The 27,913-nt window shown below is 37.8% G+C and overlaps 1 protein-coding gene across 12 annotated transcripts in view; it reads left to right on the top strand.

Annotated features, from left to right (window-relative positions):
- The window catches only part of NAALADL2 (N-acetylated alpha-linked acidic dipeptidase like 2), a 489,585-nt gene that overhangs the window by 177,135 nt on the left and 284,537 nt on the right, over positions 1-27,913 (top strand). Inside the window, exon 1 of one of the 12 annotated variants that reach the window (XM_057411596.1) lies at positions 27,193-27,245. The exons of the other annotated variants lie outside the window; for them this stretch is intronic. The gene's annotated coding sequence lies outside the window, so the exon portion shown is untranslated. Of the gene's footprint in view, positions 1-27,192; positions 27,246-27,913 lie in introns of those variants that run through there. 12 annotated transcript variants of the gene reach the window in all.

Genomic DNA, 27,913 nt, shown 5'->3' with positions numbered 1-27,913 from the left:
CAGTTGCCTTATTCATGTGCTTTGAATAGCAATTTCTAATAATGCAAAATACTACATGGCAAATGTAAAGAAGATAATTTCCTATCCAATCCAGCCTCCTGGTTACAAATCACCTGACAGAAATACCATAAAGAAGTAGTTGTGACATGCCCTCCTCTGTCACTCCAGTTATTCCACAGCAGCTTTCCAGTGAGCAAGTTGGGAAGTAAAACCGGCTTTCCAGCAGAAGCTCCTTTAGGGTAGGTGGTTTCAGTTTTGCCTTGCTTGATTTAAGTAAGACAAGCCTGTTTGCAGTTCTGAATTCTTTTGGAACGTGTCTTCACATGCAACTTTTCATACCTTTCTGGATCGTCTTAAAAGAAATCTATACCTGTAGTTGACCTACTTAATCTATGCAGTTATTCCACTTTGTAGGATGTGTGCACAAGTTGTTCTTGTCTCTGTTTTTTTTTTTTTCCCAGCTTGGCAGTCATTCTTTTTTAAAAATATCATATGGTTGGTAATGGGAACTTAAGTTCAATATTTCTTTTGTTAAAATTACTGGCCAGAAGAATGGAGGCAGAAATCAGGCTACCGCTTTGCAGAATCACAGCTCTTTCACTGCCTTCTCAGAAACCCTGCTGGATTAATTCAAATGTTTTTAATAGCGATGAGTAAGGCAAACGGAGTCCTGCTGAAAGCAAGTGAAATGTCAGGGATTGTTGATTCTAGTTAAAAATGCACCCGTTTCTCACCAGAGCTTCATGCTGAAACATCTTTTTATCTATGAATCTACTAGGATACTTCCAAGAGGTGATGGCTATCTTGTGCCTAGTTGTTATCTGTTGTGTGGTGCCAAATTTACTTGTGTTTCTTCCTTCCTGGCTGTAAAGCTGCAATATTATTTAAAGCTCTAGTTTTCAATCTACATAAATTGTTTCTGGATTAAATTGCATCTGAGTGCAAATATGTAGAGAGTATTCAGCCTTGTAAACCCCTGTATGCTCTGTGATCTAACAGAACTCATTAACAAGCTAAAATTGAAGGATGTAAATAGCTTTCCTGAAGACACTGTGTTATTTGGTGTTTGTTACTGGCTTAGTACTGGTACTCTTAACATACTGTATTATCTGTCCCTAAATCGATATAATTAAAATTCAACAATGTTCAACTGCTAAATATAAGACTTTTTTTTTGGTCAAAATTTACTCATTTGTGATTAAATGCTTGTTAGTATAGGAAAGAATATTAGAATAGTAAGTATATACAGGTTATTATGCATCTTTACAGAACACTGAGAACAGATTGTAGATGTATAATATAAATATAAAATTTTTCAAGCTACATACAGTAAATGTTTTGGCGATATTAAGGCATGCAGAGGGAGAACCAATAACTGCTAACTTCTTAGCTATGCAGATTACTATATGGCATCTAATACTATCTAGTGATTTGGTTATAGCATCTTTGACCCTGATGTTTTGCTTTCCATTTTTCTTGTAGATGTTACTTTGGTAGACTTGCCCTAATAAATTCTTCCCTGTGTTTTCCAAAGCGTTGCTTTGCCCCTTGGCTATCATAGGGAAACAGCTGTGATTTAAGACATCATCTTCACTATTAACATCAAGTGGCTGCACAACAGCTATGAATCATCTTTATGAATGCGTTCTGACTAAATCATAGGACTCATTAGGTGTGGATGGATGGATATCTGAGAAAGTGATATAGGTAATAGACTCTCTTTTCAGATAATGAAAAAGTTTTCACCTTCACTTTTCTTTATATGCTTGCCTTGGAAATGGTGTCTTTCTAATACAAATGCCTGCAAATACACAGCTGAAAATGAGTCTATCACTGTAAATCCAGTTATATGCAGAAGACTGATTCATATGTTTGAATAAATGGTAATTATTCACAACTGGGGCTTCTGTAGCAGAGTGTTTTATCAGACAAGAGCAAGTTAAGGTGGTTTTATTATTTGCTTTTTTTCTTATTTCATGTTGGAAGTTTTCTGGCATCTGATGGTCAAGAAAGAATTGTCCCTGATGTTCTCTGAGGATGGTGGGGAAATTAATGAATCACACAAGCATGTGCAGAAAACAAATTTCCTGAATTTCTGTTTTACCAAAACAGCTGTTTAAATAGCATGTATTCTTTCTGCATGTGGTCTGTCTGGGAGAGTGTTGAATCTTTTCTGTATAATTCATTTACTTCAAGGAAATTATTTTATTTTTCCTCAGAAGAACCCAAAGATATATAAGCAAATTACCTCTTGGCCAAGCCGTATCTCTTAACCCAGCAAATATACCTCTTCCTTCCCCCAGAGGAGCTAGGTTAATCTGCTAGTTTTGATATTTTTTTGCTGTAATCAGGTATTTCATAGTTGCTCTCTAAATAATAATTTTAGTTTGATAAAGCTTTCAATTTATTTGCTTCAGAGAATGGTCATTTGACAGCACCCCCCAGATCAGTCTGAACATTAGCCGCCTCAGGATATAAACTCATTAGAAGCACATATTCAGATTGATTGGATGGATACTGATGGTGATGATGATAATAATTGCATTGCGGTAGTGCCTTAGGATCCTAGCTGTAAATGAGGTTCTCATTCTTGTAGGTACAAAACTACGATACTCTCCCGCCCTGAAAGCCTTCAAAACTAGAAGTAAAATGAGAAACACTGAGAGCTTGAATACAACAAATCCTCCCTTCCTTCTCTTTTAATTAAAAAAAGATTAAAAAAAAAAAAGAAAAAAGAAAAGGAGACCTCGTTGCCTCTTTGGATCCCAACCAGATATGCCAAATTCTGTTCTTCAGTACATTTGAGAGAAGCAAAGTATCTGTCAGAACACTCATGCAAGAATATGAAGTTTTGCCCTCTGATTTGTGCTAAGCAGTTAATAAAGAAATGAAATAATGAAAGATGCAGGTTTCAATGGTAGTAATGCACATAGTGCTAGTAATAAGCGGGGAGCACATATGCCTTTTTGAAGGATGAGCTGAGGTTTATACCGAGCTATTGCTTTTACAGTCAAGCAGATGTCAGTAGCCTTGTTTTACAGGATATCATGATATATGAAACTGAAGGCATTTGAGTAGTAAAAATTACTCCTGTCAATTCGTCTTTGTGTATGGGACTTTGATATATCATTCACAGCTTAATTATATTGTCATACTTGAGAGATTAAAACAAAAGTCAGGTTGACTCTTGCTTAAACCTCTCTCTGAAATAATGCTGGTAGGTAAAGGGGGAAGAAATCCATAAGATCTATATAAAATTCCATTATAATGTATTGTGCCATTAATAACAGATTCCTTCCAAGATGCAGTTTCACATAGTGCAGTTAGAGAGATATTCATCAGCTATCACTCACTACATAGAGCACAAGCAACTAATACCAGACGTATCAGGGAAAAAGTGGGACACTGGGAACTGTCCTTTGTACAGGCCTTGGAGTGGTTGGAATGTGGGTTGTCCCGAACCCCAGTGGAATTAGGGCAGCGGAACAAAGACACAGATCTGTCAGTGCAGGTTTACAGGCCTGACAGTAAAAAAGTATTTGATAACTCCATCCAGGAAGTCTTTGCTGTCACCTTCACTGGCTTGGAGATGGTTACCTATCTGCAGAAGGGAACTGGTGGGTGGTGGGGGCCAGGGCCTTTTAGCTGCTGTCCAGAGGGTACAAAAGGGACTTCCCTGCCCACCTAAGGGGTCAGAAGGACTTTTGCACATCGAGCTGGTCTCACTTTGTTACAAAGAGGGCGTGTGATTTTGTGTTTGCCTATTAAATGGCAAGCTACAACTGACAAAACAACCTGTAATCAAAATAAATTGCAGTATGTCATTTGGGCATGCAGGTTTTGGGGCTTAATCATTATCAAGTACATTGATTAAAGCAAAACTGATCAAAACTCAAAGGAGAATTTTATATGTTCTCAGACTCTTCTGTGTTTGGGTATTTTATCTACATAAAGTGGGTTGCTTTTATATGAAGCTGTTCATTGAAGTGAATTGCGCATTGGTACCTAGTAAAGGTGTACATGAAATCCAGAAAACCTGTGCAGTTAAATTAATGTTGAAATTTTTCAAGGCATTGTATTTGGTGTATTGCTCCTTCACCTTTTGTTTCTGGATGATACTGTAATGCATATACGATTTAATTGTTGTACTGGTGATTACTGCCAGGTGCTGCAAAAAAATAATTAAATACTAGACAAGTTAATGTAACTTAGGATAAAGATGTTCACGTGGGTCATTGTATTATTTGTTGCATGTTTTATATACATGGGTTCAAGTGATTGGTTAAGTCATGCATTTCATTTATTTAACGACTTCCTGCTGTGGCTGTGATTTTAACCATGGGTGGCTTTCAGAGTGATAGCTTTGGAGGCAGAGAAAGGCTGTTTATCTTTGAACTTCAGGATGAGAAGGTAAATGTGTGCACAGGCAGAGGTGCTGGTGGTGACACCGACTGATGTGTGCTTGGTAAAAATGGCTGTCAAGGAATTTTTCATTGACAGGGATCCCTTTCAAACACTGTGGAGCTTTTTTTTGTGGATGCAAAGGTAGAGCTGCTCCATATTCACCTGTCTAGGCATGTGGCAAATGCTGACAGTGCACTTTATATATACGTAAGCAAGTAGATTAATGAAACATTGGTAAAAAGTTCAGTCATACAATCCTTTTTTACTTGCTTTACCATTATAAGGTTAGATTGCCTGTCACATATTATTAATCTTAGCTTTCAAACTGTACCAATTCGGTGCCTCTGTATTTCTCTTCTGTAGCTTAGTTTAATGAAATTGTTATTGCTTCCTTCACATACTAAAGAATCTATGTAATAAAACAAAAGAAAGAAAACCTTATACAATTCCACAGCTACATGAATATAATGAAATGGGTTTGAATCTAATGTTTTCAGATATTTGCTTTGCTAAAACAAATTCTTTCCATGCATGTAAAGTACGTGTACACTTTAGGCAAAATTTAGATATTTTGGGAAAAAAAATCATTTAGTATGCTATAATTTTGGAAGAATGCTGCCATGAACTGGTATATTGCCACAAATTGCTTGTACAGTATGTGGCATGTATAAGTGAGAAAGCTTCTGAACAAAGGCAGAAAACAAATCTTTAGGATCAAAATTTCAGCAGTACAGGACAGTGAAGATTTACTTTTTTTTCCTTCCCCATTCTGAGACACCTGTTGAACTAAGGTAGATCCATGATTTGATACTTAATATATAATCAGAGGACCTTGTCCTAGATAGAAATCTCTTTGTAGTTATTTAGAATTGGCCTGCAGCCCCTGAAGGCACAGTGTAAGTTCATGTAAAATACATTTAGAGATGTGATTTGGGTGCATTTAAAAAAAAAAAAAAAAACTGAATTTTTTGCCATTGCAGTTAAAGACTTGTTGAGAATAGCTCTCTTTCTGAAGAACTTTTCACAGAGGTTCTTATCTCACTTTTTTAATTGTCTAGTGCAGTATTTATGTACAAAGATTCCTGTTTCTTTTCCGTAATAACTTTATGTAGGATGCTGCTAGATACTGTTGTTCATATGGAATTACCTGGCTTGACTTGGTCATACCAATGCCTTTTGGGTGAGCTTTGTCCATCTGACTGAAACATAATAAATCAGTAGATTTATTTTTTTTTTATTTTATTCTGTGTGGGTAATTTGCTTTTTATAAAAGGAAGAGGTAGAGTCCAGTGTTGTGTGGTGATGGCTGGCATGAAACATTTTCATTCCTTTAGAAAAGCATTTGCTGGGCAGGAGACCAGAAGCAACAGTTTGCCTACTATTACTCTGTGGAATATTTAATATTCTCTGTTTGGAGAGATTTGCTAATAGAGTGGTTTGCCTGAGTAACTAATGTCTTCTGTGGGAAAAATAAACAGATTTATTGATCTGTAGCAAGTTGTTGATATTTTTCACTTTCTCTCTGTATGAATTTATTATATTTTGCAATATATTATTACTAATATCTTAGTGTGTAAATATTACAAATAAATGCTTCTAATGAACTTGAAGTTGTCTGTGTCCACTTTTTGGCTGAATGATACTATACTATTTAGCAGACATCCTCACATTTTCCTTTTGACTTCTAAATGAACATTGCAGCAGATTCAGTTTAAAGATTAATTTTCTTGCAAGAGGGTATGGATATTGTGTTTGTAAAGCAATACAGGCAATCCGGAAATGTGAAAGATGAGGAGAATCCAAGGGTAGTATTTGCATTGTTGATAGATAGGCTGTGTCAGAAAGTTCTGCAGGCAACTCATCTGCAAGATAGGGGGTTCTTTCACGTGCTCATTTAAATACTTGGGCCTTTATTTCTTCACTTTCTGTACCCCAGTGATTGCTAATACTGCCTGCTGCCTTGAAGCATAATTCATATCACACCATTGGCCAGCTTTGCTGGTCCTTGCATGCCCATTTAGGGAAGGTGAGGAGGTTGCACACATGCAGGTCTGCTTGACCCCTGGCTGTTCTTGGCTGTTCCTGGGAGTGAATGGTCAAAGATTGGAAAGAATTGGGTTTGGTAGGGCACTTTAAATTCAGTTGTTCTATCAGGTGCAGGTGGAGGAACTTTGGGACTAATTCACCCTTGAAGAAGTGATATCTCTGTGTATTTCTCCTCTGCCACACTGACTTTTTCAGTTTTTGTTAGTTGTGTGTGTGAAAATGATTTTAAATGTCTTCATATATGTAAGTTACTAATTTAATAATTCTCTAAATATTTACAATCTTGTATTGCATTGAAAAATTTTAGTACTTCCTGGCTTTTAATTTCATTCTTTAGTTTTATTTTGTAGGTGTTTATGTTTAGTTACTTGAAGAAAATCAGTAAGCTTTCAGTAAGCTCCTACTAGTTCTAAATCTTAGTGGTGTAATCTTTTTGATGGTAGGACTTCCTTGCTGTGCAGCCCCATAGTTTTGTTTTTAGGTAACAGTAAGGTAACTTATTAAGTAGTAAGATGAGTTTATGCGTTATAAGTAATGTGTTTGATTGTTTTGATGATGAATGATGTATTTCTCCTGCTGTATGCGATTTCAGTAGAAACTTTTAAGCCAGTATCATTAAATATTTCTGTGGTGATATTGCAGGTTCTTGACTTGCTCTTATTCCTGAATCATAGAATCATAGAATAGTTAGGGTTGGAAAGGACCTTAAGATTGTCAAGTTCCACCCCCCCTGCCATGGGCAGGGACACCTCACACTAAACCATAATTTGCCCCGTAAGTTTCCTGTGTGCAAATAGTCTCTCTGAATTTGCCTTTACCAGGGGAAATGGAGGTAATACTCTTCCCTCGGATCACACCTGATATTTAGCAATATTTTAAGATATAGAGAGAACAGATTTTTTGTTGTCTGCATATACTTCTAAGTTCCTGTGCTTGTAAATTGCTTAGAGTTGCTACAGTGAATTACTGCACTGTATAATACTTCTTCTCAGTGGTTCAGGAAGTTTTTTTTTATGTACATGCTTCACTTAAAGAATACTATAACATTAATCAGATTTATTTGAAAGGTGTTATTAGGTTTTCTATACTCCGTACTGAATAGTAGCATATCCTTGGTAATGATTACTCATAAATCCTGCAATTATTCAAAGAATAGCCTCATGATTAGAGTAGCATTGACTGTGTTATCCCATGTTATTACAACAGTATGGAAGCATTTTCATAATAACAAGGGATTTAATTGGTGCAAAGACTTATTTGCAGAATACTAAACACATTGGTAACCAAGGCATTTGAATTGTGCATTACAGGCACCCAGAGTATTATCAGCTAATTAGGTGCTGGGAGGGCATACGTACTGTTAGCGAGGGCTGTTCAACTTCCAAACACAGTTGTTTTCCAGTAGTAAAATGGCCGGAACAATGATTATAAGTTTTATGTGACTTTAAGTATGTTTTATTACCTTCTGTGAACAGTTTCTAAAACATATTTTGAGCAGTTTTCAGGGAACAGTGCATGATTAAGTTTTGCAGTGAAGGTACAGATCTATATCTAAAAATTGTGCAGTAGAGTTTACATCGATAATCACATGGTTTAAATATTTAATCTGTTTCCAGGAAAAGCTTTTCTTCTTTTTTTTTTCTTAACCAGCAGATGTATTTTCTCAGGTGTTGGGAAAGTATCAGTGTAGGTTGATTGGACCCGGTGAAGGAGGAGATGCATTAATGGGAGCCTGATCCCCTGGGGAGTTCTTGATGATTAATCTGCCAGTTTAAAATTCCATCTGTAATGTACTAATCAAGTGCTTGTGACAGTTTAAGCTTTACTGTTACCCTTAAACCTGTACAGGAGGAGGTTTTCCTCTGAAATGTGGTTGGTTGGTTTGTTTGTCACGCAGCTGTTAATTATGTCTAGTGGTATATTTTGTTAGTTTTTCCTTCCTTCCAGGCCAGTGTTTTCTGCAGACTTCTTTTGCTTCAATTCCGTGATATTTTATTGTCTGTCTTCGCTGCTCCTCACTTTCTGTTGAAATTCTTGTCATAAATGGTAGCCCACACAAGTGTTTTATCTTGTTCAAACCTTTTATTGTTTATGACCAGTCAGCTGTCAAACCCCTATGTTTGGTGGTACTACAGAAGTTCTCATTGCTAAAGGCAGAGTTTATTTTTCCATGGAGTGAAACACTTTACCATATAAGAGTGATGTTGAAAGTAGATAAAAATGCAGTATTAACGCTTTGTGGAAGAGGAAAACTGTTGCTAAGCAAGACAGTGTGGATTATCGTTTTGTGAATAAATGCCTTTGTCTTTGCAGGTGTTTGTACAAAGCACAAAGGTGGCTCTTCTTGCCTAGGGGAGCACAAGGCAGCACAAGTCATCCTTGCCCTTTCAGGGGTGCAGAAGAGACAGTGAGTGTACTGGCTGGAGAGATGTGTATCTCTCTCCTTCCTACTCAGGGCTTGACTCAGTGGAGCCAGCTAACTAAAATGAGGGCCAGCTGAGAAACTGCCTTCACCAAAGCTATGCTGTGTTCTAAGGATGTGATTGTTAACGAGGTAGAAGGCATCAACTGCAGAGGAGTTGGGGTAAGGGAAGGAGGAGAGCACATCCTTCTTGTTTGCTTCATAAACCAAATGTATCTGGGCCTTTTGCAGTCCAGTGCTGGGAAAAGTCCCCAAGAGCAGTGGTACTGCATCAGGGCTGATAGTTGGGGTTGAAATTCTGTAGTGGTTTGTTTTTTCCGAAAAGGGCTTCTTCTGAGAGGGATTGTGCAGTAGTAGTGCCTGCATACCTGTGGTGGTGCTTAGGCCTCGTCATCTCATTAAAATGCTGAAGCTTACACTATGCACTTACTCTAAATTGTAGATGGATTAAGGTAACAGTCCAATTTTGTCCTTCAGCATGTTTATCATATGATAACACATGTATCATATGATAAACAGCACAGTATGTTTATCATATGTTAAACAGACAGTGAGGCACTGGAATGGGTTGACCAGGGAAGTTGTGAATGCTCCATCCCTGGCGGTGTTCAAGGCCAGGCTGGACAGATCCTTGAGTGACATGGTTTAGTGTGAGGTGTCCCTGCCCATGGCAGGCGGGTTGGAACTAAATGATCTTAAGGTCCTCTCCAACCCTAACTATTCTATGATTCTGTGATTCTGTATCTGTACAACAAACTGAAAAATCTCAAAATGGCAGAGTTCACTCTTCCTTGTGCTGGTGGTGTGATAATTACTCATTTATTTGAAAACAGTATCAGGAACCCTGTAATTCCCCCTTCGTGACCTGGAAAAGGCTTTTTCACCTATTAGACCAAGTTGTAATGCATACAGTGTTTATGGGAAGGTAGATTTCACAAGTACAGCTGAAGGTAAATGATGGACTGTTATGTCGTGAAATTGTGCTTGCTGGCACACCTGACAGAGCAAGGATCTCGCTGATTTAATGGTTTTATGCTCTTCCAGCTGTTGGTGTGCCAGCCTTTCAGGCATTGTGATACAATTTACTTATCTAATATCTGTAATTAATGTGTAAGCGCAGTATCATTTTAAAGACAGATGATGATGAACAGCAATAAGGAGTTTTACTTCTGTTATGTATTGTACTCTTCAGACAGATTATTGTTAAACCCAGATGGTTTATGACTTTTTGATAATAGCGCAGTGTGTTTTATTCTTGGTATTAATTAGAATTATATTTTATAAAGCAGAAATCCATTCTGTCCTTCATTAAGTAAGTTAAGAATCACACTATTTGGCTGTTCAGGATTCTAACAGTCTTTTCTTTTTAAAGAGTTGTGTAGAGGGAAATTCAAATTTATGTTCTGTATGTTGCTAATCTGGTACAGGCAGAATTAGAGTGGAGAAACATTGTACGCTCACGGCTCAGCATATAGCTAGAAAATAAGTCCAAGGCCAGTGTACTTTTACTGGTTTGGTTGAAGAAGCTATTAACTAGTAGTACAAGATAGTTTTAAAAGACATTTATTTACTCACTAACAGTGTTTTCTTACCTGAGAAAGAGTTTAATCATATTGGTGGAAAACAAAGTCGATGTACTTTTAACATCAGATGGTACAGAAATAGTGATTAGAAACCAGAAACCAGATTAGAAGACAGAAATTTAGATTAAGCACAACTGAAACATTACTTAAATCTAATACTGTTGAATTCATGGGGAAAATCTGCTGCTGTAAAATTAATATTATTCCCCATTTGCGGTTATAAGCAGGGTAAAATAATGTCAGTAAAATACTAGTGTAAAAGTCATCAGTATACCTTTTTCTCCTTTGTACCTGAAGCAAGCATGCTTCACAAAATGTCCTTCTCCTCTGTCATGTTGCATGCTCTTTGACATTCCTGATCAAGAAAGCACTCCAGATTTAGCTTTCCAAAGGTAAGGAAGTGAGATCCCAGCAGTCAAAAGCCTGCTTAGAACAAAATTTCACAAAGAAGGGAATGTGTCTTTCCCAGTTGGTTTATAGTCTTTAGCAGTAATGACAGAGCAGACATAGTCTGGGAGCTGTTTCCTGAAAGAAATGCAAAAAAACCTCAAATTGTGCATGGTTGTTTTGCTCTCCTGCCAGGATTCTAGTCTGGACATTCAGATCGTTTGGACTTGAACTCAGGTTGACTTTTCCCCTTGTTCCTTTCCCTCTGATTGCCATAAATCATGGCTAAAAGAATTACTTGGGGAACTTGACTCTTCTGTGGATGCTCTTGTATGTTGTATTTAATACTCTTTGCAATGTTAAAAAAGTAGCTTTGGGGTTTTGTTTTGTCTGGGTGGGAGTCATTGAGAGAGAGCACTTGCTTGATAGCACTTGCATTCTCATTTAATAAAGAATTCATTTCTGATTCATAGCAAAATGTTTCTAACTGCCAAAACCAGCACAAATTAGTTCAGCCTCTGAACTAAAAATCTGTTAGTGCCTTCTTTATTTTGCAACACCAAAATAGGGACTGTGAGGTTACAGATTTCAACGCCATCTTTCCCAAAACTGTCGACGACTCTGTTAGAGGAACCTTAACAGAGTCCAGCCAGAATTTATAGTTACCTTTGCTAGCAGAAGTCCCATGGTCACATGGTGTCTGATAAAGCTCATCAAATTGAATTTGTATTTCCTGCTTCCAGCAAGATCAGATGTTGCCTAATGTACAGTTAAACCTTTGTATTTGCCATGCTTATTTCTCCTCCTTTTCTCAGGACTGGGACGTTAGGCTGGTTGGTCTCTTTTCCCAATTTCCAATTAATGAGTAATGAACTGTCTCCATTTAGGCCAGATTCACTGAGGTAGGCAGGTTTTTCATGTCTGTTTAAACTCCCCACTTCCAGTCCCAATTCGGGAGATGGATGCTTGTGTGCATCTGGGCTGAGCCTCCTGCAGTCATTACAAGAATTGCTGATTTGCTGAGAAAAATAGCATCTACTGGAGTGTTAGAAGCTTCATCATCTAAGTATAGAAGTATGTCATCTTTCTAACACCTAATTTATATTTAGTTACAAGGCTGTGCTGGGGTGGTTTGTGTAGGCTGAAGTTTTGCCACAAAGGCTTAAAAATTAAGAGGTCTAATATTGTGGTAGCTTCATGACAGATGTGCTTAGACTTGGAGTGTCACTGCTCACTTAGCTGCTAGGCAAGTAAGTCTTGATGTAGTCTGTCGAAGGACTGGCCAAGGTGCATGCAAGACATTTCTGGTACCATAGGAAGAAGGTACTGAATATGTGATTCATCTCTTACTTTAGCATATGTGTGAAACAATTCCTGAGAGAGCAGCAGTGCATCTAACAGGTTTATATACATGATCAACATACCAAGAGCTGTTCGGTTACTGTGGGTTAGCAGAAACACAGTGACAGATGATGTTCGGACAAAACTTACCTGACTTGGCTTAACCTGATGCGAAAGAGGGCTTTGCTAATGCAGGTTACTTCTTTACCTTGCATTTTATGAGCCAAGACCAAGTGATAAGAGAGTTACTGTGACTCGGTTGATATCGGCAATATATTAATCTGCCTGAGGTCTGACTATGCTGTGTAAATATCATTAGTATTTGCACTGTACTATACATACTTGCATACTAATGTGTGACTTCTGAAGGTCAGATTTGTGACAGATTATTATGCCTGTGAGCATAGATACTAGTACAAGTAAAAGGTAAGCAACACAAGCAATTTTAACAGTGCTGACTTTTTACAAACTAAATGATTTTTGTGTGCATGGAAGTTCCATTGCAATAGATATTGTAGACAGGCAATAATCCTGAACTGAGATGTGCTGGCTTGCTAATGTCAAGGCTTTCTGTTGATGACATCTGTCATCCTGTTAAATAGGAGACCTTTATTATCTGTCTGGTTTGGTGATTTAAATCCGTGAAGGACTTGCTGTCTGAAAAAAACTGTGCTACATAATGCTTTCAGATAGCCTACCAAATGGGGGCATTTGTTTTTATGTTTAAAAATGCACTGCTGTGATGAAGAAGTGCAGTTGTTCATCTGTGTGTTGCATTTATTATGGAATTCCTTTAAAAGGAAACAAATTATTTCATTGTTCTCATCTACCAAAAAATACCAATTAGCATACCAGACTAATTAATCTTATAAAAACTAACAATTAAATACAGCACACTTCCTTGCATAGGAGCACACAGTGCTGCTAAAGGTTACCATTTAGCTGTGTACCTCCAGTTATTACACTTTCTGAAAAAAAAGAAAAAGAGGGGGGAAAGGAGGGGTTGAGTTATGAGAACTCAGTTCTCTCTAATGCTTAATAAACTTAACCTTTATCATGGTATTGAACTTGATGATCCTGCATGAAAGAGGAGTGCATGCTGCTTTAGAGGCATTTGTGCTGACTGTTAGTTAATCATTTTTATTTGCTTTATGGATACCACATAGAATATTTATTAAAATTCTTCAGAGCATAGTAAATATGAGAAGATATTAAAGCAGCAGAGTAGGAAGGATTGCGTCTATGCAAGGAGAAAGGAAGTGGATACAAGTGACTGCAGCAGATGCGTGTTGATTCCAAAAACATACATTCATGAGCACTCTTCTTTGTGTCTGATTCTGGACATACTTAAATTCTTAAGGTGTGGACAGAGCTTGCTGTTTTATCCAGGGTTCTGCACTATAATAAATAGTTAACATTTTACATAACTGAAAAGACATACTGACTTTTTTCTGCTTTTGTGCTCATATTAAGAAGCCTGCAGAAAAAGTCAATTTGAAAAGAAAGAAAAAAAACATATAAAATATAGTACTTTTACAGAGGGGTATTCTCAACACCCGTCAAATTTTTTCTCTGATCAGGTATCTTTTATTGCTGCGTTGTTAAGAGTTAAGTATCTTTTCTCCAGTAGACTGTAGTTCTTCATCATCTATGGTATGCTAAGTTGCTTTAGGAGGTAACTAGAGAATGAATTTTTTTTTTACTACTGATCCCAAATTAGTGCCCAGAAACTCATAGACTCCATAAGCATTTCTAATGTTCCATTAAAATCATGCTAACCATGATACATTGTAGGATGCTATGTTTTACATCATGATCCTCATCTGTATTGAAATTAAGTTCTTGTTTCCTTAATTTGAATATTAAATTCTATTCCTTGGTGACTGCATCCATACCGAGTTTAAATCTCACTTTTATTTGCAGGAGGTGCTAATCTTGCTCTAAATACGCATCCTTACTATGCTCTTTTCCCAAGAAATGCAACTTTGCCACATGCTGACTGTGCAATGAACGGGCTCTGCCTCTAGATTGAGCTGAAATGTGTGGAAAAGCTAAGCTCTTGCTGGCAGGTTAGCTGTGCGATGGTGCAGTCAGTGCCACAATTAGGAATTGGGGCTCTTCAGATAGATTCTCAAACACTGTTGGACCATCACTTGAAATTAAGAGGTACATAAAAGGTATAAAATATTTTTTCCTCATCTCTTGTTTTTCTGTTTTCCCATGAGAAGACAAAGCCAAGCTTGCTGAAAAAAGTGGAGAAAAGGACTGGAGACAGTAACTGTGTTTACCAGGCAGTGATGGAAATGGGGACTGAGAAGGATAAAAAGTCCCTGACAATTTGTTGCTTTCTCTGTTCTGCCTCTGGCTTCACACTGATTTTTATCTTTTCCCAACTTGTTTTTCTTTTCTGTAATGCTAATATATGTAGTGAACAACATCCCAGATCAGGAAAGTTTGTTCATTACTTGAGGAATCCCCGTGTACCTATTTTTGGTTTCTTTGGGCTGAAATGCGAGGGCAGGGCTGGTACAGGCAGTGAAAAAGACCAGGCAAATAAAGTTTTCCTGTCAGCCAGATGCAGCAAAACCAGTCACCACAGCAAGTAGTTAAAAAAAAACCATACCGGCATTTGCTCTTTGAAGATAACCTACCTCCGTATTTGTTTTAGGGATGTCAATCATTTGTAATATTTGACTTGCTTGTCAGTCAGCACCAGCCTTTCCAGATGCAGAAGAAGGACCAGAAATGCTCCTTTATATTAAAGCCTCTTTTGTCACTGTCAGTTTTGGTATAGAAAACATCCATCAGCGTCACTAGTGGGAGGAAGTTGTGCTGTCTCTGTCAAAATCCAGTGCTCCTGGTTAGTAGATTTTTGTTGTTTTCTTCTTATACTCCCCCAGGAATCCCACAGGATCAGTTGTCTGACACTGTGTTGGCTTCCAGGGACATAATGTGGTTTCCTTTGAAAGCTGTAAAGCCTGATGTTTGCTTTCCGTGAACAGTAAGTGTCTTCAGAAGTCAGAAACCTGCTTTCTGACTGACTTTATTTGCCTGAGAACTATAAGTACAAAACTTTTTGCTACCTTATGTGCCTTTATAGATCCAGTAAAATGTGCTGGCAATTGTGGCTTTAATTTTTGTGTGGGCAGCTGTTTCATTTTATATAAGTATCACTCCTTTTGTGAAATTACTAGAAGATATAAAAGTTTAAGTTCTCTGCTGGAACATAATTCTGGCATTCATAAAAAGCTTGTATCTCCCAGCCCCTGTCAGCATGTGATGTGTGTCACATGCTCAAACATGTCTTGCCGATCCTCTGCTGACATCAGTTGACAGCAAGGAGTCAATTACAACGAAAATAAAATAAAAAAAAAACAAACATCCCAAACCAAAAAAACAAAACCCCTAAAAAAAAAAAAAATAAAAAAAAAAGAACCAAACCCAAACAATAAAAAAAACCAACAAAAAAATCACAACAACCAAAAACCAAACGCAAAGCCTCCACCAGTCAAAGTTTTTCCTAGAAACCAGGAAGAATAAATTGTAATGGCTATGTACTCAATGAGGTCATCTGTCAAATCCCCAACAAGTGGGTAAACAGACTGGCAAGAGGAATAAAAGGAAACATGGTAATATCATGGTAACGTGAATGAGACTATCAGCCCTGAAGAGTGCACTCCTTCTTTGAAGGAAGGACTGCTTGAGGTAGCTACCAACTCTCCTCTACAGATAACTTCCTTTCTTGTAGTGTGGAGCCCATTGGGTGGCCTTAAATATGTCTGTTGCTCTGTGGCCCATCCAGCCCTTCCCACATGTTAAGAGGTCACTTCTCCACACAGCCTGGGCTGCTGATTTGCAGGGTAGGTCTTAATTCTGAGTAGGCAGATCTGCTACGAGCTGCTCCAGTTTGTGTTGAGTTGCTTGTTGCACATCCTGGTCAGTGTTCATGCTGTCATGTCTGTTCGCTGTGCTCTGGCTTGCTGAGGCTGTCACACTGTACCTCTGCCTGCTGCTCTCCTGCTGTGCAGTCCCTGCCGGCGTTCCACCTTCTCAAGGACCTGAAACATGCTTCAAAATGTCAAAATGGAATGACTTACTGAATATTTCTTTTACTTATTTAAAAATAAAAATCCAAACAACAAACTCAGAGCAATTTCCTCATTTTTCCAGCCAGCCAACAGGAGTCCTTCATAGAGTCCCATTTTTCTCCATGTCTTTATATGCTGAAAAGGCAGATTGTAAGGACATAGTCTTTGCTCACTCTGCTTCCCACACCACACTAGGGTAGTACTGCCCACGTTCTTAGGCTGTTTTGGGCATTTTCCAGATAATTTATGAAGTGTAAATGCAATAAACCTAATTGGGCCTGAATTGACTATATAAATTTATGTCCTCCAGTGTCCTCAAGGAGGGACTACTGTCTTCTGCTCAAGTCAGACCACAAGGTTTATACAAACTGTATTTCCATTGTGGTGGCAAAAATATGGGACTTCTTGTGTGCATGTTGAGTGTGAAACAATGTTAAAAGCAGATTTAAAGGCATCTTATTTTTGAGGTTCCCTTCATGAATTAAAAATGTGATGTTATTGAATGGGTGAAAGAGTTAAACTGGTTAATTGTGATTCTTAAAATGTCTGTTGTGATGCCTGTTAGGTATGTGGATATTCAGTTAAGTGGCTGCATAATAAATATTTAAGGAATAATGTTAAACTAGTCTTAACTGCCATGTTGAGGCTTTCTATAACAGGCCTTTTTTTTTTTTTTTTTCCTCCTGGAAAAGGGATATATTTATAAGAGGAAAATGTCTGTAAAACATGGAGAACTTTTTGTGCCTTTGTAATAAGGAAAAGTGAAGCTGTTTGCATGCAGGATATCTTTTTCCATCTGTTGCAAGTATTTTATACAACTCTGGCTGTAAGAGATCAACAATACTTTTCATGGCTTGCTACTTACATGCATAATCAGCCAACAGTCTCTTTTGCAGTGGGTTTGATTTCTTTCAATTAAGTACTGGAATGGTATTACAGCATGCAAATATTTCAGAGTCAGCTTTAATATAAATTTTTATACCATGCTAGAATGGAGCTGCAGTCTGAAAGAAATTTCATCATAAATGGTTCTAAATGAAAGTACTTGCAGATTATTTCCATCACATTTGTGGAGGAAATAATCTGTTTCTCCCTAAATAATGTTTAAGTCTATTACCTTACGAGAAAACAGTCGTTTCAAATTTTAGCACCCGAGTGGTGCTGAACTTTAGTGATGGTAATATGCAGGTAAAAGTGCAGAAGAATAAAATTGCTGCCTTCTCAGGAGAAACCTCACTCCAAACAAACCCCAGAGTCCCAACAATAGGTCCTGAATAGGCAGAGTCTAGCACATTGAAACCTGAAAATGCAGCATCTTGGCTTACTTAACTTTTGGGAGCATATGTAAATCTTATATATATATATGTATATATATGGGTATGTATATATGTATTTACATGTATATATTTCTGATATATATTTTTAAAGTTTACAGTCAACTTTGTAAGAATGGATATTACACATATGTAGTGCTTTTGTGCTTTTGAAATCATAGCCCAAGTCACTGCCTTGGAGGAACTGGAAATCTGGGAACTGCCCTTCTCTGCGTGCTGCCCCTGCAGAGGGACATGGCCCTGTTTGGAACTGGTTTCCTGTGCATCCCCTTGCAGATGTGATGTGTTTTGGTTTCAGAGCTTGGGCAATTCATGGAGGAAAGAAGGGCTGGGCAGATACCAGATGCTCAGAGGAAGCTAACTGTTATATCCTCATGACATCTCAGACCCTTAAATTTCTTCTTGGGCTAGTGACAGGAATGACATTGTGCGTTGAGGGAGCAGATGTTTTTTGGTGTGTTGCTGTTTGGTTAGGGAATTTTGTTTGTTTTTGTTTTGTTTAACAAGAGCATAGTGCTTTATGAGATTCATCTGCCGGCTCAGCAAAAGTTCCAAGCTCTAGATCTGTAGTCAAACTGCCAAGAATCGCTACTCCTGTTGCTGAAGTATTCCCTTTCATGAAAGTGATATTGGTTTATTACTCCAGCAGCTCTTTTGAAGAGGATCAGTCAGATCAATTGGAAATGCCTGTGTAGAGCTGGAAAGGCGTGTCCAGGTGTATATATCTCATGTTTACCTATGTTTTCTTTAACTCTTCCACTCCCAATTAATAAAGTAGAGGACTAATGAACTCTTCATTATTTTAATACCTCAGCATGTTCTGGTTGCTAGTTCAGTGTTAACATGGGTGATGTAGGCATAATTATAAAGGAATTCTTGGATCACAACATGCAGGAAGGTAATGGCTTTCCTCTCAGAGCTGTGCAGAAATTGCTGTATGAACATGAGATGGGTAAGAGTAGCCTGAAGCGCTTGCATAGTATTTCCACAGTTCCTATTTACGTTGGTTACAAACGGGGTTGCCGATGCTGCTACTCAGCTACTAAGTAATTTGCCTTTTTTGCAGTGCAAGAAGAGAAAATAGGAGAGATCTAATACTGTTCTTATCTGAGCATTTTAACAAGTAACTGGTAAAGTGTTAAATGCTAGAAAGGCATGTTCTGGAGGAATATGGTATTTTCAGATGTTTGTGTTACTGCACTGTAACTTTTAAAAATAATAATGAAACATTGAAACTGCTTTTAGTCAACTAAAAGAAGTAAGACTTTAATTCTTTTTTTCAAAGGTTATTTTTAATTTAGCAGGTTTTTTGTGTTTCCACAAGTGTCCTTTAGATTGCATTGTGTCCCTTTAAATTCAGAGCCCCTCTGTGTAATGCTTCTTCCCCTTCCAAGCATGGGGTCTGTCTTCATTGTGCTTAATCTCAGTGTGCCACCTCTGACCATTAATGCAAATTGGAGGCCAGATAAGAGTTGTTCTGGATTTAAATTGGTGCAACTCACAGCAGAATCTGTCTCCACTTCATATTAATGACTGCATGTGGGAGAAGCTGCCTGAACGGATAGAAGGCTGTAATGAGACCATGTTCCTTCATCCATAGCTGTATCTGTGCCACCTAATCTCTTTTCTATACTAACTTTCAAATCAAGTTCATTTAATTGTGTTTTCAGTTAAATTCTGCAAAGACACAATATGAGAATAAATAAGGAATCATATTTGCATGTTCAAATGTTTTTCGCTTTAAATTCAGTGCTTACCTTTTTCTTGGTGATAGCACTGAAATTGTTCCATAGTATGTATGGCTGCTTTTGGGGGGCTGATGGAAGGCACTCTGTCTTTTTAGTCTTGCTTCTTGGAGTACTTGAGGCATCGCAATTAGCCTATGTCCACTTGGGCCTTTTTCTTTAGAGGAAGTTTAAATAAACACCCAGAGAATATTTGGCCATACTTCAGTTAATTACAGAGTGAGATTTCCATTTAAAGGCACTGTCTGTCAGCAAAGCAAATATAGTATATTGTGATTTTTGTATGCTTGGCTAAGGGCAATATTTATTTCAAAAGGATATTCAGTGTCTTGCAGCAGGTACCCTAAACTCCCTTCTTTGATAAAGCACCTTTTGTCAGCAAGTGTGTATGTTGAAAATTAGCAGTTCCTTCAGCATGAAAACCTTGACATTGAATATAATTGAGGAGGTTAGTGTCGGCATGCTCGTAAGTATTACCTGTCATTTGAAATATGACAGTGCTCTAACTGCAGGACCTTGGGGACTTCAGTGCGTTGGCATTGCCATCTGACTGCCTTGGAGTCTGTGAGACAGCCTTCCAAGCGACTTCGACCCTGAGATAATTAACATGGCCCTGGAGGCTTCTGCCTTTTGCTTCTCTGCACTTGTTTAATAAGATGTTTGTTGCTCTGCTTGTCTCTGATGCAGTGGTGAGCCTTTAGGGACGCAGGGTTCTTCACATTCTGTCACAGTTAGTAGGTTTAGGTAATGCTCTCTGTGCATCCATTTCTTTCACTTCCAGCAAATTAAAATATTATCATCAATTATCCAGGTATACTTGGTAGCTTGCTTCATTTCTGAGAGGATGCATATATTTGTGTGGTATGAAAACAAGACAAGAGGGGGGAGAATATTTAGAACCTGACTTCTGGCAATTGAATCATACAATAATATGGAATAATAAAATGACATTATAGGATGCTGAAATGAAAGGCAGCATGCAGTGCTTTGGGGGGATGGGTGGGGGCTGTGGTTGTTGCTGTCTGGGAGGCAAAGCCACACAGCGGACGGTTATCAACTGGCCATGGCTGGAGAAACAGTTTCTTTATTTAAGGTTGGACCTTTTTCTTCATGTTGGACCTAAATCTTTACCTTAAGGTTGGACCAGAGGATCTTTGAGGTCCCTTAAAACCTGGTACTCTGTTACTCTATTATTTTCATCTCTTGCATTGTTTGGGATCATGGTGGTTTAGTCCATAAAGTCTTTTTGATGTGTTATTGAAAGCAAAATCTGCTTTTAATAAGGGGAGGGGGTGGGGAGGGGTAGAGCAGCTGAAAAGTTTGAAACTTCTATGTGAAGAAAGCTGATCACAACTGGCTTTAATTTTCAAGTCTGGTAATAGATATTTTAAAGCGTTTTGAAAAATTCAGTTGTTGCTCCAAAGAGATTCTTGCTAATGTGTAAATTCATACTGCTGAACTTCTTTTTGAATATTGGAAGAGTTCAAAGCAACACTAAATCTAAATTCTCAACTCCAGTGGATCGCATTATTAACCCAGGATGCTTTTACAAAAAAATGCATTTTTAGCCACAACAAAATCTTCACAAAGTCATCTTATTACTAGGGAATTATCTCTTTCAATGAAACAAATCTTAAAATATTCTTCTTTGGTTTTTTTTGTCAGTTGGCTTTTTTCCTTTAAATGTGTTTATTTCTGAAAGAGATGATAAATACAGTGAGCATAACCTGGCGTGTGCTACCTCAGAGAGCTGTGGTTATGGCATTTAATTTCATTATATAAGAACAAATGAAACTGGAAAGATGTCTCATCACACCCATTTAGTTTGAAATACTTATAATCTTGCTTGCTTGTAGGGACTATCATTCATAATTAGAACTGGGAATCAGTGCAAGATAATATTGAACATTGAGTTTGGCTGTTTTAGAGAAATGCTTGTACTAGAGAAGCTTGTAAAATGCTATCAAATAGAGTTTCAGGTATTGAAAAGATTAACATATAAACCACAATCCACCCATAAAAACTCGGTGTAGTAACATATTTCAAGTTCCTTAGTGTATTATTTCCACTGTCATGCTAATACAGAATGAAAGAGGGTAATGCAGCTTTTCTCTTCTAATAACCCAGCACTAATTCAGGAGTTAAAGCCAAGATGACTGAAAGCTACAGTGTGCTAAAGACTATTCTCCAGTTCTTCTACATTATGAATATATATATATCTTTTCAGTTATAGGCATTAGACTTTCATTGTGTAGCAGACTATTAGGCACAAAACGTACAAGAAAGCTTTCTATATTAGGGTATTGAAATTGTACTGATAAATAGCTATTCTATACCCTCACTTTGCAAATATTAAGGGAGAAGTACAAGGAAAGTGTACTGAGAATTTTACATGAATATGTTCGTGTTTCACTTTCATTTAGAGGTGTATGTTTTTGGCTGATGTGATTCTTTTTTTTTTTTTTTTTTATGTTTGCTCTAAAGTGTGACTCCAGCATTATTTGTTTATAATAATGTTGTAGCCAGATAACCAGTTGTATCCTGACCATCTAAAAAAGTAGTAGTGTGATGCGTCATTCTTCTCTAATATAACACCTTTAAGAATAGAGGTGTAGATTTTGATATACATCTTAAAGCATTTGGCTCTCTTGGGAAAAGAAAGTGCTAAACTTAAACCCAAACATAATAAAATTCACGTTTACTAAACATATATTTAAAATAACTAGCTGACTGCAAAATCACATGAGTATTTGACTAATTCCAAGTTGATCCTTTTCTCACTTAAAAACTATTATTGGAGGGGAAGAATAATTTTCTCAAAAACAATTAAGTACAAGATATTGATCAACTGTGCTAATATTATGTTAATTTTTGCTTGGTCTTCAGTTGGCAGTGACAGAAGGCTTAAGCAAGAGAATATAAAAACTAAAGATCTGCCAGACGTGATCCAAAATGTCACTGAGGTGGGTGGGACTGCTCTTTGAGGCACAGCCATTTGGGCGTCTTGTATTGCACGCTGCTGCTTTCCTTCTGCCTAGGCCTCTGCTCTGAGCCTGTAGGATTTTTGATGGGGATTGCTTAAATAGCTAAAGAATATTGTAGGATGTCAGAGGGCTTCCAACAGTTGAAAGCACATACTGTACATAGATGACCTTTTTCACAAGGCCATTTAACTTTTATTTATCAGAACACAGTGAACTTCTGTTTTCCCAGTAAAGGGTAGAAAATGACCAGAATTAAGTGAGTAAAATTAACAGTAATAAAGTTAGGGAAGCATGAAATTAAGAAAGTGATCACAGTAATAAGGTGTAGAAATTTTTCAGAAAAATAATACCCTCTTGATTTGGCAAAAAACTATTAGTACTACTCATTAAAGAGGAATACATTTATTTTATCAGTATCTGATCTCTAAGTTCTGCATGCTTTTTGGATTTACCTACTTTGTTCTATTTGATTATTTCAAATTAATTACTTTACAACTGCTAATCAATTTGTCCTCATTTTAATGGTACATAAGTATTAGCAGCTTAATTTTGAAGAAGAAAAAAGAAGCTGAGGCTTATAAGTAGTCTGTATCCATTAAAAAGGCCTTTACTTTTAGGTGCTTAAATTTGTTTAGCTCAACAAAAGGTGTAGAGGTAGGTGTTTGCTGATACCTTGTCCTGGGTTCACCATGACATACCTCAGGTAGTGTTTAGGTACTTCACTCTGCAATTTTATACAATCACAACTCAGTGCAAAATGCATATGCAGCCTTTGAAACAGAAGCTCATCCCTCTGAGGGAGAACATACTTTGAAGCTTGCAGGGAAATACTTATTCTTCCTGTTTTCCCTTTTGACCCCCAAATACTTCTGTACTCTGCACAGAGTTGAACAGCTATAACAAAGGAGTGGAAGTGGAGTGTGAAGAAATGTGAGTCAGGATCAAGGCTGTGGCAGCAGGTTTAAATATAGTAGGTCGTTATTCTGAGAGGTTGTTTTCATTTGAATTGTCTCAGGATCAGGAGGCTCTGTAGAAATTGCTGAACTTCATGAGCTTCTGCTTAGGTTGAGAAAAAATGGAAAGACTGCAAGAGACAAATCAGTCCTAAAGTTCTTCCATGCAACATCTGGCATACCCCTGTTTTCTCTTTAGTAGCTCTTGCATGTTCATCCTGCCCTGTCAAATTTACTTATTTCCTCTGTTTCCACCAATTTTCATAGTGTACAAGTGGAAGGATGAATATAGTCCAGTAAAATTTTGGTCTAATCCTGAACAGCAGAACAGCAAGAAATTGTGGTTTGTATTATACAAAGACAATCTTATGTCAGTGTTAGTTTTTTCTTTGTGTGTACAAATGTGATTAATACCATTTCACCAAAATAATATTCCTGAATACTGTTGAATTTCTTTTTCCCAAAGATCTTCATTAAAATGCAGAAAGAAATATCCCAGTAAGCTTAGAGAGAGGAGATATTCAAGGGAGTGTCATTTTAATAAACTTTTTCGTGAAAATAAGTTTTTCTAGCAAATTCATAGAGTTCGCTAGAGATGCTCTGCTTTCACAATTCTGCAGTTGGCTGGTTTGTTTGGTGTTAAACAGCTCTAACAGATCCGGAGAAGTTGAAAAGCTTGATAAGGTCAGAGTAGTGAATGACTGCTGAGAACGTGTCTTATTCACAAAAAATGCATCTACTTCTTTGACTGCATTTCTGTTCATCTTTTTATCTTCATGTTAGAGTTTCACATTTTACATAGAAATGTCAAGATTTTTTTTTTAAATACTGAGCTTTGCAGATCTGATTTTTACTGTTTTCTTGATTCTTGCTCTTTTAATAACCTTTAAATAGAGGTCCACTTCTTGCTGGTAGACCAGTTACTTTGACATGAGCATCTGAAAAGGAACTCTTTTAGAAAGAGTAGTGTGTTCTGGGCAGTGTTTGATTTCCCTGTGTGGTGTTATCTGAGTTGCATCAGCTCAGTGGCGCATTAAGTGTTAGGCTGTCATGGTCTGTTGTTATGGAACAGTTCCCGTGAACTAGCATTGGGTGTGCCTTATGTAACAAGCCTATCTTTGGGCTGATGTACAGGATTTCACATGTGGAGCCAGGCAGAGATGTAGCTGACTCTTCATTTCTACCGTTACGTCTTTTTTTTTTAATGCACAAAGATAAGTAGCATTTAGAAAGCAGAGCCCATTGCTTTTCGTGCCGCTAAAAGGGGATAGTGTTTCTTCAACATAAGCATGTTCTGAAAAGAGTAAGAAATTTTGGATCTGTAACTGAAATGCCATAGCCTGCTACCCTGCAAGACATAAAACATTTGTACTGTGGCACAAAAGAAAAAACAGACAAAACCATGCAGTCTGGAGAGTTTGTTTCAGTTTTGGTGGCATTTCTAAGACTGACTTCAGGGCCCAGATGAGATGTTTCTTAGACACCTACTGCCATTAGTGAATGCCTCAGAGTTATGGTGGCTCCATTGCCTCCCTGGGCAGCTTGGTCCAATACTTGACAACCACGTTGGTGAATTTTTCTTTTTTTCTAATATCCAGTCTAAACCTCCCCCGGTACATTTCTTGTCCTATAGTTTGTTACCTGGGAGAAGACACTGACCTCCATCTTGCTACAGCCTCCTTTTAGGTAGTTGTAGGGAGCGGTAAGGTCTCCCCTGAGCCTCCTTTTCTCCAAGCTAAACAACCCCAGTCCCCTCAGCCACTCCTCGTAAGGCTGGTGCTCCAGACCTTTCACCATCTTTGTGGTCCTTCTTTGGACACGCTCCAGATTTCTGCTTTCATCAAAATTGCTTGGCTGTCTCTTAAATTAGCAGGTTCACACTATAGGAGATGGTTGAAGATCTAAACTCTTCTCCCTTTTTGCTTTAGTAAATTTATTCACAATGTATACAATGATTACAATAAAACTACCCTCCTTGAGTTAGTGTATTTCCAGACAGGAACTTGTCACCACTGCCTTTAAGTCACTGTGTTCAGGTGGAGAGAGGACAGGGAGTCCTCTGTATAATGTGTCCTCTCTGCCTGTCAGGCCTGTCCCAGGGAAGGCAGGGTGTGATTCCACTAGTCTTTCTTTCACATCCCCAATATTCCCCAACCTACCCACTTGCTCTCAGAGCTCTGTCACTAAAATGGAGAAGTCACTCTACCTGGACACGCCCTGGGCTCACTCCTGCCATCTGGTACTGCAGCCTGGCGCCTGGATGGCAGTGTGTCCACACTGGAGCTATGTCTGGGCGACTGCATCAGTCACGGTGGGCGCAGAGCTCAGAGTGGCCATGGCTTTCAGCTGGGTGCATACCATTGCTCTCTGGTTGAGCTAGCAGAGCTGCAGGGCCCTTCCTGCATGCCTGTCTGCACCAGCTGCCACTTTCTGATGCACCATGCACCACTGACCTGCCCTGCTGCCGGCGTTCCTGGTACCTGGTGCTCCCTGAGTACTTCTGTATGAGTCGGGGATTGGCCGCCATTGGTCCTAGTCCTACCCAGCTCCTGTCAGCAGCAACTCTCTTGGCTCCTCCTGAGGTCCCTGGTTTGTGACCGCTGCCTGTGCACTGCGCTGAAGCGCTGTGCTGCCAGTCATGCTGGCACCAGAGCTGCTCACCTCAGCGACTGAGAAATAACACACTTGCCAGGTGACCTTTGAAGAAAATCACAAATTTCTTTGTTTAGAGTGTAGGGGCCTGGATCTCATATAGCAGTTTCTAGTAGATAGAGTATATTACTTCTGTATCAAGTGTCACACTGTCAGAAAGTGGCACTTTGTTAGATAATGTGACCTTTAGAATAATCATCTTTCAGTCCTTTACTCTCTCCGTGGTACTGTGAAACTCTAATTCTTAATGCTTTTTGATGAAGTAGAAATAACACAACATGGAAGTGTATGAGTTATTTCCTCTCAGCTGTATGTTTTTCTTCATAAATGGCACAGGTGTCATTTTGTTCATGAAAAACTTCTGTTTGCTGACTGTAAAATATAAATTTCAAAAATGTTCTGAAATGTAAATTTGGTAAGCCTTTACATATTTTATAAAGGAAAAAACTGATGTAATAATAGGTATCAACTGCTTTCTAATGGCTTCTATGGAAAAAAAGTAGACAAAAATTGCCCTTTGAGCTTTGTGCAAGCTTGTCTGTTGAAGGAACAGAAAACCACTGTGCTGGAACAATGATTGTTTAAAAAGAGAATATGAGACCAGCTCTGGGTTAGATATGTGGATTTGATTTAAATACTAGCAATACTATCTGCTAGAATTTTTTGCGCACTAAATTCCCAGCATGCGTTTTTAGGAGATGCCCAGCTTCAAAATTTTGTCCTCAGTCAGTCCTTATTTAAGCACTCGCTGAATCAGAGGTTCAACTTGGTCTCTTTGCCATCTTCTCACTTCAAGTTATGCAATACGCTTTAAGTCAAGGAAAAAGGCTTCTATGTTTGCATAATTATGTTTCAGAAGTGGAGTTTGGTGGAGTGTGTTGTTTGTTTTGTTTTAAAACTACCAAAAGAGTTAGCTGAAAGCTTTCTATCCTGCTGGGTTCTTAACTTGATAACCATGCTGGTTTTCAGCAGTTGTTCTCTTTGCTTTCATCTCATGAGGGCTATAGTAATATAAAAACATCCTTCTGCTCAGAATATGAACTAGAGGTATGTTGATTGTTTTTTCAACCTCATTGTTGTGACAAGTCTAAATGGAGTAGAAATACAATAGCAAAATACTGTGTAGCTTCGTGTGTCAAGTTTTTTTACAGAAAGTTGAAGAAATGTTGACATTTACTGGAGACAAAAGTATCTTCCAAATAGAAGCTGCCTGTTTAAAAAAAACCATATTTTTGTGGAGCAATGTTACATTATTTTTTGTTGTAATTGTATGAAAATCGTAACTTTTAAATACTTACAAGTATCTGTAAGTATACATGTAGATACCATTCTGACATCTTCATCTAAAATCTCATCATTTTTACTGTGTTTGGTTAACTGAATAAAATACTGGGTTAAAATTTGAAAAATATTACATATATTAAACATTTGTGAGACAAAGAAGGAAATAATTAATTTTGTGCCTAAAATTTGGAAGTTGGATCTGCTTGAGTCTTTTTTTTTTTTTTTTGAAGAGAAGAAAGTTTTACTGGCACTTTACAATATTTTGTAAAGATTCAAAGAGAAAGAAATTTATTTTCTAAGCCCCCTTTAACTTTACAACTGTGAAAACTTACAAAAGGGTCCATCTTACAGGGATTATTTTTGATACAATTTTTGATACAGTTTGCTTTTCATTTCTGAAATCAGCAACCTTTAATTTTTGTGGTTTTTTTTTCACAGAGGAAAGTTTTTTGCATAATCCAGTGGGAATGAAAACCTTAGTTTTTCCTAATGTTTTAAAATCTCTTAGCTGTAAATGTTTACTATTATAGATGTATTGTAGGACCTTAAAAAGAGTTGGAGAAGAAATAAGCAGAAATAATGCTAGCTTATTCCCATAAACCTTTTATTAATACTTTAAACAGATACTAGACATATTGTAGATGTATCGAGTTTGTTAAAGCTAATACTTCAGCTAGAAACCCATTTGGC

Source organism: Pezoporus wallicus, unplaced genomic scaffold, assembly GCF_028554395.1.
Source record: "Pezoporus wallicus isolate ANWC-B61680 ecotype Strahan unplaced genomic scaffold, APGP_CSIRO_Pwel_v1 contig_6899, whole genome shotgun sequence".
NCBI classification, from domain to species: Eukaryota; Metazoa; Chordata; class Aves; order Psittaciformes; family Psittacidae; genus Pezoporus; species Pezoporus wallicus.
The sequence above is the reverse complement of the archived record's forward strand: the minus strand, read 5'-3'. Positions and strand labels throughout refer to the sequence as shown.